Below are 14092 nucleotides of genomic sequence, written 5' to 3'. Positions count from 1 at the left end.
GCAACATTATTTATAGTTGCAAAACCTTGTAAACAACCTTGTGGTTGTTGAGAACTGGTAAAATTGTTGTTTATTCAGTCAATGTGATACAATACTATGTAGTTGACAATATGTGAAGGTCTCTATGATACATCATGAAGTAAAAAGAGCATGGTATAGAACGTTGTTATAGAAAGCTATATTTTGGATAAAATATGAAAAAGTTTGTGTTTGTATTTGCTTGTAGATGCATTTACCCTGGAGTGATATATACGTCTTATAATAGCTGTTACCTTGGTGCAGAGGTGTAAGATCAGGGGTGTGAACTAGGTTGATATAGGGTAATGGATAGTGGACCTAGATTTTCACTGCATACTTTTTTTTTTTTTTAATAACATAAATATACTATCATCATTTTCAAATAGGCTCTGGAATTAGAGTGCTTGGGTACAAATTCTGACTCTGTTACTTCTTAGCTCTGTTATCTTGGGCACATTGCTTAGCCTTTCTGTGCCTGAGTATTCACTTCTGTTAGAATAATCATGCTACATTCTTAGGGTGGTTGTAATGATTAAGTGAGATAACATATAAAGTGAAAAGAATACTCCCTGGTATGTGGTGAGAGTTCTAAATGTTTCTTAAAGGAAAACTACCATTAGTATTAGAATGGGAAATTAATTTTAGGTCTGCCTTACACTGAAGTAGACTATATGCTGTTTCCATATTTGTCTTTAGATAGACAATGCACATCTTTTTTACTTATAACTGAACTTTAGGTATTTATTCAACAAACGTGTCTTCCTACTATGTCTCTCATATTGCATTAAACATGAAAATACTTCTGTCTTCTATTACTTTCTTGGAGCTTACATGCCAAATTTTCAAAATTATGCCAAAATTTCAAGAAAATGTATGTGATACTTAGAGGTAATGCTCCATTGGAGCAAGATATAAAATGAATTGGATTCCTTTACCATCAGACTTTAGAGATAAAATGATACAGAAAAATAAAAGAATTAAAGATCCCTTTTTGTTCCTGTGATAAGTACATAAAATTTAAATTTTAAATTCTGCCCCTCCTAAAATGACAGACTGATGCTTAAACTAAATGCTTTTGGTTACACTTTGCTCCTCTTAGCATTTGTAGTTATTTTAACACCAATGTGCCTACATTTATCTGCATAATATATAAATATGTTAATAGGGCATCCACTGTTTATATGGTGTTTGACTATAGGAAAAAGAAAGCCAAAAATACATATTTCTGAAGTTATGAAACTGATAAAATGGAAAAAAAGGAACATTTATTTTATTTTAATTTTATTTTTTAAAGATTTTATTTATTTATTCATGAGAGACACAGAGAGAGAGAAAGAGACAGAGACACAGGCAGAGGGAGAAACAGGCTCCATGCAGGGAGCTGGACATGGGACTTGATCCTGGGACTCCAGGATCACACCCTGGGCTGAAGGCAAGTGCTAAACTGCTGACCCACTCGGGCGTCCCAAAAAGGAACATTTTAAATGGAAACAGTTGTACTTAAGTTAGCTATCTCCATCTCTCCAAGACAGACTACAAAAACAACTTTTCCTTGTTTATTAAAGTTTCTTTTCTTTTTTTTTTTTTTTAAGATTTTATTTATTTATTCATGAGGGACACAGAGAGGCAGAGAGAGGCAGAGGGAGAGAAGCAGGCTCCATGCGAGAAGCCTGATGTGGGACTCGATCCCGGGACTCCAGGGTCCTGCCCTGAGTCAAAGGCAGATGCTCGGGATCCCTGGGTGGCGCCTGAGAATTGAGTCCCGTGTTGGGCTCCCTGCGAGGAGCCTGCTTCTCCCTCTATGTCTCTGCTTCTCTGTGTCTCTCATGAAAAAATAAATCTTAAAAATCTTAAAAAAACAACCCAAAATTCTCAGACCCTTAGGTTTCTCCTATCTTAAACTAATTTTTTTGTTTTATTCTAATTAGACTATTACTATCAATGCAAAAACTGTGGCAATAGCTTTTCTACTGATCTCCCTGCACTAATTCATCCTTTTTGAAATTCCGGGTTATTCTCTGGCATATTTCCATTTCTGTCTCTTGAATCTTGCCTAGCTGAAGGATTATCCTACATCTTCAAGATCACTCTTGTAAGAACTCAAGTCAAATATTTGTGCAGTATCATTTGTGTAGTTACCTGGCATTCAGTAATTTAATAACTTGCATTTCTGTTTTCCTGTTGTATAGAATTATTTGGATAAAAATCTTCTCTACTATGTCAGTTCCTAAAAGGTAGAAACCTTTATATATCTTTATCACTACATAGTGACAACACTGGTACACACAGATGAAACCCAGGGTTTGTTGAATAAACACTTGATCATTGTATTTTATTGGATGTACCATAGGAAGAGAAGAAAATTATAGACTCTTAATGAACTTGATGGCCATCAGCTCTGTTATAACCAAAATTGTAAAATTGGAAATTGGAAGAATGTACACAAGTTGGATTTGGTATGATAAAGTCCGTGTGGCCATAAGAGGAAACAAGAATGAGGTTGGAATAAGTTTATTATATTCAGATTACAGCAAATACACAGCCATAGGGGAGAACAGTAGGGTAGTCAAGAGGCAGAAGACAAGAGCACAGGTGAGATCTTAGATCATGGCCTTTGTAGGGATTTCCTTGAGAAGGGCAAGACTGGGCAGAATAAAGTTTGGATTGGCTAATTGGTTAATTCCTCCAGGCTTTGGGCTGTAGGATTGGTTTTTAGTTTCCTGGTACGTGGCCCTGGGGTAATTCAAGGTAAGAGAATTACTGGCTTATGTGTGTGAGTTAGATAAGGAGGTAGTTCGTGGTATAAATTTTGGACTGGTTGGTTTGCATATGAAAGGCATGCTGGTGGACAAGTTGTTATCTTTACGAATTCGCTAGCCCTAGGAAGGGCCACCTCTTCTGGAAGCATCTGTCCTGCTGCTCCCCAAATACCAACCTCAAGAATACAGAAAACAAGAAAATATAGTTAATGTAATTGGCCCTATGATGAGTGGATGTCATTCAAATATACAAAGAATCTAAGAAAACACAATAAAAACTCTGTTAGTATATTCTGAGGGTTCATTCTTGCTTGTTTTAAAAAGAAAGTAAAGCAACTATTTGATTTATATTATATTTATGTTGGGGTCTTTATATATCAACATCTCCTTTTCTCTTCAAAGCATTAGTTTCAATGGTTCCTAGACATCCAGCAAGGACTTTTCTTTTTTTAAGATTTTATTTATTTATTTCGTGCAGTCAGGGAAGGGAGGGGCAGAAGGGAAGAAGGAGAGAGAGAATCTCAAGCAGACTCTGTGCTAAGCACCGAGCTGTCATGGGCTCAATCTCACAACCCTGAGACCATGACCTGGGCCAAAATCATAGTTGTACGCTCAACCTTTCTGACCCCAGAAAGGAGTTTTCTAAAGAAAAAGTATTAAAAAGCCCTAAATATTTAAAAAATTTTAAGTATATTTTGAAAATAAGTTATTAAAACATAACCTTGTTATTTAAATATTAAAACGACAGCAGTTCAATAAATTAGGGAAACGTTTATGTTAGTGCCTTTGTCTGTGAAGTAGGGATGATGGTACACCTGCTTCATGGTGTTATGAGGATTAAATGAAATTAAATAAAGTACTTAACACAATGTTAGGCATATAATAAACTGCATATGTTGACTTTACATCTTATGTAATAGAATGCATAAAAAGGGTATGAACTTGTAAACACATCTATTATGAAGAATTTTGTAATCTAATTCGTTGTATCTCCATAAGAACATTATTTTATTGTCGGCTGTCAACTAAGGCATGTAAATTACTTTATGTTAACTAGATTTTATTAGGGAATCATTAAAATGTTTTGGTGACTACTGGTTATACCATTCCAAATTCCTATTGGTGGTAATTTTAGAAAATAAACATTTTCATTTAATTTTTAGTTTTAGTTTTTATTTAATTTAAATTTTTGTTTATTTATGATAGTCACACAGAGAGACAGAGAGAGAGGCAGAGACATAGGCAGAGGGAGAAACAGGCTCCACGCACCGGGAGCCCGACGTGGGACTCAATCCCGGGTCTTCAGGATCGCGCCCTGGGCCAAAGGCAGGCGCTAAACCGCTGCGCCACCCAGGGATCCCCCTATTTAGTTTACATGTTTTATTTCTTTAATTCTTAATTTTTTTATCATTATGTGCATTACATTACAGATCCTTTAAAAAGTGTCAATAAACAGTAATTTCACTTTAGGAATAGAAAAGTATATGCCTTGAGTGAGTGAAGTAGCCTTTGGTTATTATCTCTGTAACAAAATTAGTCCTGTGGTTATATATAAAGAGGGAAGAAAGCGCTCTGAATTATTTATTGGTGCTGTTCATTAATCCCAAGTAATGTCTTCATCTTTAGAAAGTTAAAATCGTAAAGTGTATCAACTACACAGTTATTTAAACTATTAAAGAATGGTAAAAGAAAAAAAAGCCACTGTAGATAACCAGTATTAACAATTTGGTACTTACTTTCTCAGTATTTTTTCTGCATATATATTAGGCTGTGTGTGCCATATTTTAAAATAAAAATGAAATTATACAGTACTTTTTAAATTTCATGGTATGGTATTTTGTAAACTTTAAATTTTTAGAGATGGATTTTAAGTGTGCTTTCCATTGCTCTAGTTAGAGTTTTGAGTTATTCAGAGAGAAGGGAAAAGGAAACATATTTTTAGCAACTAATGAGGCATGGTAGGACAGAGGATTTTGAAACTTAAACTCTGACAGAATTAAACTTTTAGTAAGAAGTTGAAATGATGTTTTTTAAAATTAACTAAAAGTTTATTCCTTTAGAACTCAGTTTTTTGTTATCAAATTGTTATGCTTATTGCTATTCATAACTATTGTTTTTTTAGACCTTGATAACTTGAACATCAACAGATTGATAGTTAGCCTTTGTTGGAATTCATTCTTTTTTTCCTATTAAAAATATGTGTAGAACTTCATTAAACTCATTGACCACATTAAGAATTAAGATTAATTGTGGACTTAGGATCATGGCTTGTAATTGTACTCTTAAACCAGACAGTCCCTGATTTATGAATGGTGTTTTTAAAAACCGTACATTTTTCTTTACTTATGGAAATATTGCTAGATATCACAAGTAGATTTTCAAAATAATCTTAAAATGATAATACCTAAGTATTATAATCTATCAGTAATTATATTTAACAGACCTTTGTAACATTTTCTATGGAAAATTCATTTGAAGTTTTGTATTTTGGTTTTTTTTTTTTTTTTTTTTTTTTTTTAGATTTCATTTAGGGGTGCCTAGGTGGCTCAGTTGGTTAAGCTTCTGCCTTCAGGTCAGGTCAGGTCCTGGGATAGAGTCCCAAATTGGGCTCCCTGCACAGTGGGGAGCATGCCTCTTCCTCTCCCTCTTCTTTTCCTCCTGCTTATGCTCTCTCTCTGTCAAATAAATAAATAAAAATCTTAAAAAAAATTTTTTTTTTCATTTATTTGAGAGAGAGTGCATGCACATGTGCACACAAGCAGTGGGAGAGGGAGAGGTAGGCTTCCCCACTGAGCAGGGAGCCAGGATGTAGGGCTCCATCCCAGGATCCTGGGATCATGACCTGAGTCAAAGGCAGATGCTTAGATTGAACCACCCACACACTCCTCAATTTTTTTTTTTAAAGATTTTATTTATTTATTTATTCATAGAGACAGAGAGAGAGGCAGAGACACAGGCAGAGGGAGAAGCAGGCCCCATGCAGGGAGCCTGACGTGGGACTCAATCCCAGGGTCTCCAGGATCAGGCCTGGGGCTGCAGGCGGCGCTAAACCGCTGCGCCACCGGGGCTGCCCCCACACTCCTCAATTGAATTTTAAATTTGGATATCAGAAATTTATCTTCACTCTTCACTTATCATGGCTTGTTTTTTAAGTCCTAGAAATATGTGATTTAAAAAAGTGGAAGTCACTTTTATCCCTACATTCTAAAGATGACTACTATTGTTTACATTTTCCTACCTTTTGTATCTGTATAAAAATACATAATTCTGTACATATATACAAAAGCTTTGTGGTTTCACTTTTTCATTTAATATATTTCTAGTTTTCATGTTAGTAGACATTCTTTTTGTTTTTTTAAAGACTTCAAGAATGAGCACATGTGTGGGGGTGTGGCAGAGAGAGAGGGAGAGAATCTCTAGACGACTCCATGCTGAGTATGGAGCCAGTTGGGCTCTATCCTACAACCCTGAGACCATGACCTGAGCTGAAATCAAGAGTTGGACACCCAATCAACTGAGCCACCCAGGCACCACAATAGACATTTTTTTTTTTTTTTTTAATGAAAGCATCAATTCCTTTTACCTGGATATTTCATAATTTATTTACCTACCTGTTACTGAAAATCAGATTATTTCCTGTTGTTTTTTCCTAGTTACAAAATGTGATTCAATAAACATTAGTTTACAATAAATTCCTAAAAGGAACATTTCTTGGTTGTAAGGCATGCATGTTAAGAACTAAATAGGGGCACAGTGTTTGAGCATCTACCTTTGGCTCAGGTCATGATTCCAGGGTCCTGGGATCAAGTCCTGCATCAGGCTGTCTGCCGGAAGCCTGCTTCTCCCTCTGCCTACGTCTCTGCCTCTCTCTCTGTGTCTCTTCATGAATAAATAAATAAAATTTAAAAAACTTTTTCTTCCATTTATTTTAATCTTTTGGCATGGTAATAATGTAATTATGAACTAGAAATTTCTAAATTTTAAGATCAAGTTTATCTGTGATGAATTATTCAATATAAGTTATTTCTTTCTATGGTTTGCCTTTATTTACTGATTTTTTTTTTAAGATTTTATTTATTTATTCATGAGAGACACCGAGAGGTAGAGAGGCAGAGACATAGGCAGAGGGAGAAGCAGGTTCCCCACGGGAAGCCCGATGTGAGACTCCAATCCTGGGACTCCAAGATCACGCCCTGAACTGAAGGCAGATGCCCAACTGCTGAGCTACCCAGGCGTTCCTATGGTTTGCCTTTAAAACAGAGATGGTAATACATGGCCAACTTGACAAAAATGATTTGAACTTGAAAATATTTATTCTAGTGTCTTCATTTGCTAGGGTTGCCATAGCAAAGTATTGCAAACCAGGTAGCTTAAATAACAGAAATGCATTATTTGATCTACTTGCTAGAAATCCAAAATCAAGGTGATAGCAGAGTTTATTTCTTCTAAAGTTTATAAGGGAAGGATCTATTCCAGGCTCTTTCCTAGCTTCTGGTGGTTTGCTGTCAATATTAAGCATTTCTTCACATGGTGTGACTATGACCATATTTCCTCTTTTGAGGATTAGAGGTCTACCCTACTCCCATATGACTTCATCCTAACTAAATATATCCTCAGTGACCCTGTTTCCAAGTAAGGTCAAATCATTCCAAGCAAGGTACTGGGGATTAGTACTTAAACATAAGCATTTTGGGAGAACACAAATCATACTCTTAACAACAAGATTTTGAGATCTATTGGTGAAAGAGGCTGGAGAGTAACATAATGTACATATTTTCCTTCAAATTAGCTGTTTTAGAATTTTGAATAAGAAGCTGCTTTTAAGAGATGGTAGTTGTGAATATGTTACTAATGATGTTTCTGTAGTATGTATTACCTTTAGATCCAAAAGGCAATGCATTCTTTACTCTTAGTATTTTTTGTTTACAAGATTTTCAGAGCATATTATTAATTATATGTTTTTAGAAAACATTTATTTGAGAGCGAGCGTGCACATGTTGTTGGGGGGAGAGGCAGAGGGAGGGAATCCTCAAGCAGACTCCCCGTTTGAATGTGGAGTGCACCTGCAGGGCTTAATCTTGCAATCCATGAGATCATGACCTGAGCTGAAACTCAAGTCAGATGCTTACCTGACTGAGCCATCCAGGTGCCCCCTGATGATTATATCTTAGTATCAGGTTTAAACCCTGGCTAGCAAAAGACTACTAATCTTGTGTATTTTGTGATTGATTGTCTAAGAAGAGGTATATATGTGTACTGTTATTAAATCGACCTGACTAGGTTGTAGTCAGTTAATACTAATGGGCATTTTCTGGTCATTCCTGGACATGCACATATGCAAAGCTGCAAAATAGTTGAGTCTCCTGATGTGCACGTTCCCAGCCAAAGTTCTACAAAACAGTGCTCTGCTTTCTTGTTTCAGCTCTCATTCTGTAAACAAGTACACTTTTTACAGTATATTTAGTACCACAGATTTTGCATTTTTGTACTTTTGGTGATTTCACTGTTTAAAATGCCCTCTGAGGTAGTACTGAAGTGCTATTTGGTGTTCTAGCATAAGAACACTGTGATGTTCCCTACTAGATAATACATTGAGGCATGAGTTATAGTGTTGTTGGCTGTGAATTCAATGTTAGTGAATCAACAATATATATATTAATCATAAGATGTCTTTAAGCAGAAACACACATTAAACAAGGTTATGTGTTGATCAGTTCATGAAAATATAATCAGAGGCTTGCAGAAGCCTAACCCTGTATTTTCCCTGGGAGCAGTGTTTCAGTATTTGCTAAATAAGCATTTGTGGTGGCTTTATAAACATAACTATTGCCAGTAATGAGAATTGATTGTATTTCCAAGTAGACTAAAATAAACAGACTAAAATTGTAAGTGGAACAATGATGGAGTTTCCTAGAAGGATGGTGCTATGAAATAAATAATCAATATTTAACATCCGTTTTCTTCATATATTGTGCAGAGTTTTGTACTAGCGTCTAAGAAAATATAAAAGAAGTCTGGAGTCACTGTCTTTGTAGCTTTTATTTCTCTTTGTAGCTTTCATTAAGTACAAATGCTAAATTGAGAATGCAAAATTTTTCATTTCTGTCCATAATGACACAAAATTGATAGAGGAAGAAATTTCACAATTACTAGACAAATTGCAGGGTGAAGGTAAATATCATCACTGTATGATTATAATGAAATTGGTCATATAAATGAACTCAAACAGTGAGTCTGGAGATAATATTCTGCGTAAATTTTCACAAAATCAAGAATTGACTAATGTATTTCTTAGTCCCAAAGGAAATAGGATGTTTTTATCCTGTTATTTAATGGGAAGGATTTTATCATGTAACATTTTCCAGCAAGAATCTGGATCTATCCTGTATTGTTAGAAGGATGTGCAGCAGTATTCTTTTACAATATGTGTGCAACAAAATTTATTTGATGCAGTTTATGAACAAATAACTGAAGTCAGATACACATTCAGAGGTAATTAGGAGGAAATAGATGATGTAGAAAAACTGTTAGTAGGTTGAACATTTTAGTTGGCTTTTAGAAGTCTAAAAGTGACTATTTGCATGTATGGAGTAAAGATTATGGCCTTTTCCTCTTTACTAAAATAATGCAGCATTAGTTTTCAAAAATACAGCATTTTAACGATGTAAATATAAGAACAACCAGAAGTAATGAACTTATACCTATTAGAGATATATTTAGAATATATGTTTTCAATATTTACAAGATTGATATGTGACATGTTTCTAGTTCATTATCTTTTCTGTTTTTGCTCCTGTCTCTGAATAATGTATTTTTTTCTTTCTCAAGGTAATCCCCCACAACTTATAATTTGTTTGCCTTTTTTGTGCCTTCCCAAACTAATTGTTCTGGTGAACCATAAATACTGATACGAACACAGTGTTACTTTTCTCAAACTTTTTATTGCACATTTGAAGCATAAAAAGATGGAATGAATAACACAGTGACTAACAGTTAACATTTACACATACTTAATCTGTATGTGTGTGTGTGTGTGTCTATATATATAAAGATTTTATTTACTAATTTATTCACAAGAGACTCAGAGAGAGGTAGAGACATAGACAGAGGGAGGAGAAGCAGGCTCCATGCAGGGAGCCCGATGCGGGACTCGATCCCTGAATTCCAGAATCATACCCTGAGCCAAAAGCAGACACTCAACCACTGAGCCCCCCAGGCGTCCCTGTTTATATATTTTTCTAAAGGGATAATTTACTTTCTGAACTACGATTGACTACCGATGATGTGGCATTATTAAAACTTTAGCATCAGGTTTAGCGTCATACATTCATAGTTCCAACATCATCTTGTAGCCTCTCTCTATCAAAGGAATCAACTGTTTAATGGGCTTGTTTGGCAAGTTTTTCCTTTACTTCCAGTTTTTACCTTATGTATTCATACTTATCCTAGTTGAAGTGAATTTAAATCCTTCTTACTCCTCCCTTTTCTGTGTTAACTTGGCCTTGAAAGGCAAATGTAGCTTGGTGATTAACACTTAATAGCATAGTACTTGGTACATAGTAAATAATAAGTGTTAGCTGTTGGGTTTGGTATGAATTTTGTTTTCTTTCTCACACATGGCATCATTGAGTTGGGCTTCTAGTGAATTTTTTTGTTTTGCTGGGTTCTTTTTTTTTTTTTTTAATTTTTATTTATTTATGATAGTCACAGAGAGAGAGAGAGGCAGAGACACAGGCAGAGGGAGAAGCAGGCTCCATACACTGGGAGCCTGATGTGGGATTCGATCCTGGGTCTCCAGGATCGTGCCCTGGGCCAAAGGCAGGCGCCAAACCGCTGCGCCACCCAGGGATCCCTGCTGGGTTCTTTTATTCCTCCTTCATTCTTGCTTATCATGGATTCTGTTTTCAGGCCATCTTGTTTTGAGCATTCAACCATTTAATTTGATTAGATGTGAAATGTCTCAGTATACCACTGTTTCATACATTGGAATGTTGTTCTCAGACAACAAACATACCAAACTTATAACTTCCCTGTACAAATTTTTTAAATTACTTAGTTTTTCTCAATGACTCATCAAAATGAATTGCCTCAACCCAACCCCCGCTCTCAGTATGCTAGAAAGTCAGATCAGTGGTATACTGAGACATTTCAGGTCTAATCAAATTAGTTATAATAATTGTGTTGTTATGTTTAATAATGTATTTCTGAAGTAGCTATCTATTCTCAAAATAGGTATCTCAGTAATTTGATGGGACTAAAATTCTGAAAAAACCAAGATTATTTGTCTTAAGTTTTTAGTATGTAGAAAATAATTTTTTTAAAGATTTATTTATTTATTTATGAGAGAGTGGGAGAAAAACAGGCAGAGGGAGAAGCAGGCTCCATGCAGGGAGCCTGACGTGGGACTCAATCCCGGGTCTCCAGGATCACGCCCTGGGCAGAAGGCGACGCTAAATTGCTGGGCCATCGGGGCTGCCCAGAAAATAATTAAATAAAGAGTTCAGATCAGTTTTGAAAAGAAAACACTGGTTTTTAATACATGACTTTAACTATTTTCTCTACTGATGTATTAAGTTTTATTTTTTTGTTTGAAATAGGCAATATATTCACATGATTCAAAAATCAAGGTAATATAAATAGACATTGGGAAGTTTTGCTCTTAAATTTGAATACTGTATTTCCCCCTCCTCCTGCATCACCTAAAATATGCTTAATAGGGTTTTTTGTGTCTTTTCAAAGTTTCTTTATGTAGATATAAGCAAATATGAATATACTTATTCTTACATCTTAAATCATACAGTATTGCACATCTTGATTTTTTTTTCTTTTTGCTAATATACCCCTGAGATCTTTCTATATCTACATATTGATATGTAGAGTTTCCTTATTATTATTTTGTATAATATTCCAATCTGTAGATGGAATCCTTTATTGATGGCTATTTGGAATACTTCCAGTCTTTTTTAATTTTTATACAGTGGTGCAAGTATGTATAAATACACAGGTTCACACATAACAGACATAAACACACACACGTATTTCTACTCTACCTTTCTAGGTTCTCTAGCTAGGCTCTCTCTAGACAAAAGACAAGATTAACAAGAGAAAAAACAAATTTATTAACGTGCTGAGCTTACACATGGGAGCTTTCTGTGATGAGTAACTCAGGTGATAGAACATGGGCTTATATAGCATCTTAAAAGAACAGTAAATTTTTAGAGAAGTAACAAAAAGGACTGAGTTTCTAAGGTGGCAAAATGGGAAGGTTAAATATGTGGGGAAACTAATGGAAGATAAGAGCTATTTAGGAAAGTTTCGTAGGTTTTTCTGGTGCCATCTCTGAGCTGACAGGGTTTAGAGTTGTCTCTGGTGATTGACTTCTGTCTTTCTTGATAGGGAAAGAGTGGCATCTTTACATTATTTATGTCATCCTTTTAGGCAAATAGGGAGAGGGCAGAGAGCTTTACTTGTATCTATTTCTTCTTAAAATGTCTTTGAGTTCAAAATAATCCTATGCCTAAATGGCATATTCTGCTACTGTAAGATAATTCCGTGGAAATGGAATTGGTGGGTCCAGAAGGTAAATGCATGTTTTGTTAGGTATTGCCACATTTCTCTCCATAAAGGTTGTTCTGTTTTACACCTCTATTATCATATACTGATAATAGGTGAGTGCTTTTTTTCCTCCAACAGATTGTTATCAAACTTCGGGATTTTTGTGAAAAGTAGTATCTTGGTGTGTGAGTTTTGTTATAGTCATAAACTTTTTAAATTAATAAACTATTTTTTTAGAGTGGTTTTAGGTTCACAGCAAAACTGAGCAGAAAGCACAATTCCTATATACTTCATCCCCACACATGCACAATCTTCCCCATTATCCACATCTTATACCACAGTGGCACATTTACCGCCATAAACGAACCTACAGTGACATCATCTGAAGTTTGTAGTTTCATTAGGGTTCACTCTTTGTGTTGTGCAATCTATGGGTTTTGACAAATGCATAATGATATATATTATTGTACAGAATAGTAATGGTATCATACAGAATAGTTTTATTTACTACCTTAAAAACACTCTGCTCTAGGACGCCTGGGTGGCTCAGCTGTTGGGCGCCTGCCTTTGGCTCAGGTCGTGATCTTGGGATCCGGGATCACTCCCTGCAAGAAGCCTGTTTCTCCCTCTGCCTATGGCTCTGCCTCTATCTCAGTCTGTGTCTCTCATGAATAAATAAATAAGTCTTAAAAAAAAAAACAAAAAAACACTCTGCTTGGCCTGTTCATCCCTCTCTTCCCCCAACCTCCAGCAACCACTAAACTTTTTACTGTCTTCAAATTTTTGGCTTTTCCAGAATGTTATGTATTTGGAATCATACAGAATTGTAGCCTTTTCAGATTGGCTTCTTTTTACTTAGGAATATGCACTTAAGTGTCTTCCATGTCTTCTCATGGTTTGATAGCTTATTCCATTTTATTTCAATAATATTCTATCATCTGGATGTACAACGCTTTATTTACTATTTAAGACATTTTGGTTGTTTCCATGTTTTAGCAATTATGGATAAAGATGCTGTAAACATCTATTGTGTAGGTTTTTGTGTTGGCATAAGTTTTCAGCTCCTTTGGGGAATATCAAGGAGTGTGATTGCTGGGTCATATGATAAGAATATGTTTAGTTTTGTAAGCAACTACCAAATTGTCTTCAAAAGTGGCTTGTATCATTTTGCATATCCTCCAGCAGCAAATGAGAGTTTCTGTTGCTCTCTATCCTTTCCAGCAATCTGGGCCATTTAATAAGGTGTATAGTGGTATCTCATTTTAATTTGCAATTCCCTGATGACATACAATGTAGAACATCCTTTCATTGGCTTACTTTGCCATCTGTGTATCTTACTTGGTGAGGTGTGTCTGTCCAGTTCTTTTGCCTGTTTTTTAATGGGCTATTTATTTTCTTGCTGTTGAGTTGTAGGAATTTTTTATATATTTTGGGTAGTTTTTTATTAGATCCATCTTTTGCAAATATTTTTTCCCATTCTGTGGCTTTTCTTCTTATTCTCTTGAAAAATGTAAACTTTGATGCCTAAAGGATAACCTGTATGGAAAAGTACAAAATTCTAAGTGTATGGTTTTATACATTTCTAAGTGAACATATTATTGGCTTCTAAATGTAGTTTGGATTTACATTTCTCTCATCAATGAAGTTGAACATCTTTTCATATGATTAAGGGCAGTTTCTGTTTCTTTTTCTGTGAACTGTATATCAGTTAACATCTTTTGTCCACTTTTCATTAAATTACTGGTCTTTTTTTTTTCCAA

General features: G+C 35.3%; 1 protein-coding gene across 17 annotated transcripts in view; it reads left to right on the top strand.

Annotated features, from left to right (window-relative positions):
* The window catches only part of HERC4 (HECT and RLD domain containing E3 ubiquitin protein ligase 4), a 132919-nt gene that overhangs the window by 13263 nt on the left and 105564 nt on the right, over window positions 1-14092 (top strand). The window lies entirely within an intron of this gene.

This window comes from Canis lupus, chromosome 4, assembly GCF_048164855.1.
Source record: "Canis lupus baileyi chromosome 4, mCanLup2.hap1, whole genome shotgun sequence".
In the NCBI taxonomy this organism is placed as follows: domain Eukaryota; kingdom Metazoa; phylum Chordata; class Mammalia; order Carnivora; family Canidae; genus Canis; species Canis lupus.
The sequence above is the reverse complement of the archived record's forward strand: the minus strand, read 5'-3'. Positions and strand labels throughout refer to the sequence as shown.